Genomic DNA, 5,243 nt, shown 5'->3' on the forward strand with positions numbered 1-5,243 from the left:
TTGTCTTTTCACTATTCTCTATCTAATGAATACATTGAATGTTTTGAAAATGATAGCATTTTGATTTTATTCACTGTTTACCAAACGTCCCAACTTCACCGGAGTTGGGGTTTGTATATGGCTGGCACTGCCCTCATCTCGGCCACATTATTGCTAATGACTTGACAGATGACGACATCTCTAGGCAATGGCAGAAATTGTATGTGCAAGCAAACATGCTGTGCCATACATTTAGTATGTGCTCTGTAGCAGTCGAGTTCTCACTCTTTAAAGCATACTGTACACCAATATACACTGCACACCTGTGGTGCCACTACAAACAAGGCAGCATCAGGAAACTGATGAGTTCAGATGCAAAACCCCCTAAGTGCCATTTCAGAAAATAATCTTTATTCATTTTTATTTAATACAAAGCTATCATTAGCTATTTATTTTATTTATGTAATATAACTATTTATATGTATTATCAAATACATGAATGTAAACCAAACCAACAACGGGGTTCTCTAAAAATATAGAAGTGCAGGTCTTCAGAAATGGAGTTAGGGGGTTTTGCATCTGAACTCTTCATATGGTGGCTTACAATGACAGCATGACGGTACATGCACACACAGACGTCACGTTTCCTTAATGTCTACGTGAACAGTGCGAGTTCGTGAGCTGCCTTTCACACTGCACAGTTAACGTCCACGTTAAGCAGCCATTCATTTTCAATGGGAGCCGTGCATTGAGCGCGGACATCCGCGCAGGAAAATAGACTCGAGTTCTATTTTTAAGGAGCAACACGGACATGTCCGGTCGGGACTGACATGTGCCGCTGTTACACTGCGTTCCTGTGTGCAAGGCATGATTTGTTTTCATGCATTCTAACCGTTTCGGACTGATAACGGACACGTGAAGTGGACGTAATGTGGACGTCCACGCCGTTGGTGTGTATGCACCGTAAGACTACTGCTGAGAAGTCAAACGTTTGTCAGTGCTGGGCTACCTACGCTGTGAAGAGGGCGGCAGTATTGAGAGCACACCCAGCCTGGGCAGACGACCTGTACGTTTGTTCCCATAAGGCTGCGTAGAAGTGATCCGCTCTAGGTTGCGTTTCCCAAAAGTTCTTAAGCCTAAGTAGTACTTAAGTATGAGGGGCCGCCTAGGCAATATACCACATAACTAAAAGTGTATGCATACAATCATTTTATAGGTCTACATACAATAGTTTGTTCTCGCACATGCAAATTAAATGTTTTCGCCAAGTGCATGTGTGACGTCAAACAGTGTATGTATAAACATTTAGTGATGATGTGAGACCTACTGTATTTCTGATATATTGGCTAGGCGGCCTCTCATACTCAAGTAGTATTTAAGAGTTTTTGGGAAACATAGTTCTGTGCGGTAGTTTGGGGGACGCAGCAGCCAGGACAGCGGAGCTGGACGAAGGGGCCAAGTGATTGGCAAGGAACAGCTCCACAGGAGGCATACAATCCCAGCCAGCCTCCATTCCTTCCATGTCCAGCATAGCAAATCCGAAAATGGGGACCCTCACTGAGAATAGTGCGCCCTACATCTTCTGGAGGTCCTCCATGATGTCAGTGAACAGGGTTAACACCTGACGCATTGGGGGCGCTGCCTGCGGTAGAAAGAGACCCTCAGTGAGCTGGTGCTTCACAGCCGGAGGCGCTGCGGGCTAGGGCACCCCTAGCTTATCTGCTGCCTTCCGGCTGATAGCATGTAGGGTAGCCGTAATGGACAAGGCACCTCCCTCTCCTTCAGCTTCATGCTCAGAACAAGCCTGAGAAGGTGGTGGGTAATCCACCTCAGACATGCCATTGTGGTCCTCCCCCTCGAGGGAGTCCGAGGCTGCCACTCAGACAGCGTCAAGGCTGTCGCCCATCACAGGCCCAGGCACGTCTGGCTGGCTCTCCTCTGTGGGGAACTGCCAATTGTCAGCCCAGTTTCGCCCACTGGTGGGAAATATAACTTGGTGAGAGTAAAACAGTCAGTTGCCTCACGAAGTAGTCGAGTTGAGGCAGGAAAGAGTAGTACATTTTGCCAGGTCCTACAGCAATAGTTGGCTGAATTACAGAGTAGCTAAGCAGCTAATTAGAGCTAGCTGGAAGCTATGACAGTAGTTGGCTAGAAAAATTCTGCAAATGCCACAAAAAGTGGTCATGTGGAAGGCAAATATAACTTGGTGAGAGTAACAAAGCCATTCGCCACGCAGAGTAGTCGAGTTGAGGCTGGAAACGGAATACATTTTAGCCAGGCGCTACAGCAGTAGTTGGCTAAGAAGCAAATTAGCCACCACAACCTAGTTAAGAGAGCTAAGCGTGTGAGAGTGAGTAGTACTGCAGACACGCAACCGACCTGTAAGGTGAAGGAAAAAGCAGGGAATGGTTGAGAGAGAGAAGCTGTTTAATTTGCAATAAGTTAAGCCGCAGCAAAACTTCTAGCATTCCACGGGCAAAAAGGATTTCAGATGAAACCCAGAGCATACGCACACTCGATTTTATACTCCTGTGCAAGCCCTGGAGTCGCACAGCTCATTGGCCTGGCAGCATGATTGAAAGTGAGATGTCGAAATGAGTCGACCGAAAGAGAACCTGTGAATAGACACCAGAATTCATTTTTTTGCTATTTAAAGGGACACTGTGTGGGATTTGTAGTTGTTTATTTCCAGAATGCATGCTGCCCATTCACTAATGTTACCTTTTTCATTAATACTTACCACCACCAAATTCTAAGTATTCATTATGACTTGGAAAAAGTTCGTTTTATACATGAAAAGGGGGATCTTCCCCATGTTGGCCATTTTGAATATCCAGAAATAGAATTTTTGGCAGCAAAAAAGACTCTACTTGGGCCATACTAGAAAATATTTGTTTATTACTTAGTATTTACTTAGTAATACTTAGTATACTTAGTTCCAATGAGCAGCATAGTTGTAGTACCTGTTTTGACCATTTCCTGCACAGTGTCCCTTTAAGTTCTGTTTGACTTCCCCTCCCTTATCTCTCCTATTTGTTTATGTGTTTTTTTAGGTGCTGTGTGCCCAAGGCAGGGTGGCGTTGTATCCCCGTAGGTGGTGGTGTTCCCCTGGTTTTGGTATCTGGTATACTCATCAGTCAAACAAACTTTGCGTGTCGTAATTGTGAAGGGTTTTCTGGTTGATACTCTAGTGGTGAAAGTCCCATGGTGGCGTAGTCTGCAGTTGCTCTCCTGCTCATCAGGTCAAACTTAGCCAACACTTGCTTATTTGCTCATGGCCACATAGAGTGTTTTGGCATTACAGAAGTTACGAAAACCAAATATTCGAAGTGAGGCATAAAGTTTTGTTCGACTGTATAAAAGGCTTTACGGACATCTAAGAAAAAAAATAAAGCTATCATCACAAATTAAATAAATGAGAATAGTCACTAAGATCTAAGATCACTCTAATGTTAAAGGGGCATACCACCGGTGGAGACATGAATATGTTTTGAAAGTGGGTCATATATGTAGTAGAATAGTAGCATACAGTTCTAATTTATTGCCTTCTTGGCCGAGAAAAGGCAGAAAATGACTTTTTAGTGCTTATGGATTTGTGACAACAATCCCCATAATGCATTGCAATGCTCAAGTTCCACAGGCCACACCCGGGCAGCTCTGCCAGTCACTTACTGGAGCCTCAATTCAAGATTCAAGATTCAAGATTCAAGGAGTGTATTGTCATTGTCAATGAAGTCAAGGAAATTGTGGGTGGGGCAACAACACTGCGTAGGTTGAAGTAGGCCTATAGAAGTAGCCAAAAAGAGGAAGTCAAATAAAGTCTAGGTTCATGACGTATATCATGAAGTGTAATAAATTAAAGTAAATAATAGTAATAATATGAGTATTAACAAATTAATCAAGTAAATCAAAAACAGTAAAATAAAAAAATGTGATCCTCTCCCCACAATTCAAAGTTAATAACCCAGTGCTGTTGATATTTTTAAGGTGCACACAACACACACACACACACACACACACACACACACACACACACACACACACACACACACACACACACACACACACACACACACACACACATGTATGCACACATGTATGAATACACAAAATCAATAGGATGTTACAGTAGGCCTAAGTGCCATCCCTTAAAAGGAAAAAAACACAGAACACCAGTCCAGAGACCTATGTAAGAGCACTAGAATTAAGCAGTCTAATGGCTTCAGGGTACAGGCTATTAGAAAGTCTTGTAGTTCGTGCCTGTAATGACCTGACTTTGATTTCAAAAGCACTGGCACACTGATCTGTGATAGGTCTGTTAGCGCATTAGGTCTAACCCCCTATGGGCGGGGTTGAAAGGGTGGGAAAAAGGCTTGTAGTCTCAACAGAAATCCACCTCTCTTACACTTCCTCCAACAATGATGCAAAATGACGATTTTTACATCATTGTAGGAGGAAGTGTTAAGAGGTGAATACGGATTTCTCCTGTCTCAGGGGGAATTGAGAGAGTGTTGCACGACCATTCAAAAGTATGACTGGGTGTCTAGCAATGGAAAGCCTAATGCAAATGGGTGAAGTGTCCCTTTAAGAGATATGCCTGTTGTGCATAAACCCAGTTTGGGCCCCTCATCAACAACTGAGGAGAGTACAATTTTAATTCTTTTGGCGAATATGATAGACAGTTACTTTCGTATAGTCCTTGTTCAGCAAACAAACATGACGCCAGTTGCCAATATGTCTTTTTTGAATCTTCGGAATAAGTGTTATTAAACCTTGAGTCATGCTCCAATGTAATGTACCAACTGATGCGCTGTCATTAAAAATTTCTAACAAAAAAGGTGATAATTGTGGGCAGAATAATTGATAGAATTCAGATGCAAAGCCATCTGTATCAGGAGATGTGATAGTCCTTAAAAGACTAATGCCACTTATAACCTCTGATAGGGACAAGGGAAGGTGCACGTTTTTTTCTGATTCATCAAGATGTGGAATGTCTTGTAACATGTGAAAGAATGTTTATGCGTCGTGGTCAGAGTATTCTGTTTTGTATTGCATCTATTAACAAGTCTGACAGGCGGACAAAGATGTGTCCATCTATGCACTCTGCCGCCCTGTGGACACAGGAAGGAATTACAATTAGAGAATGCGTTTCAGACGGACCGACAGATGGACATACCCACTGGGTCATCAGTAACATCATCATCAATTTTAAGTTCAGATACAGTGTTCATATTGTCTCTCTACTTAGAAGATTCATATTTAAA

This window comes from Engraulis encrasicolus, chromosome 6 (assembly GCF_034702125.1).
Source record: "Engraulis encrasicolus isolate BLACKSEA-1 chromosome 6, IST_EnEncr_1.0, whole genome shotgun sequence".
Lineage (NCBI taxonomy): Eukaryota > Metazoa > Chordata > Actinopteri > Clupeiformes > Engraulidae > Engraulis > Engraulis encrasicolus.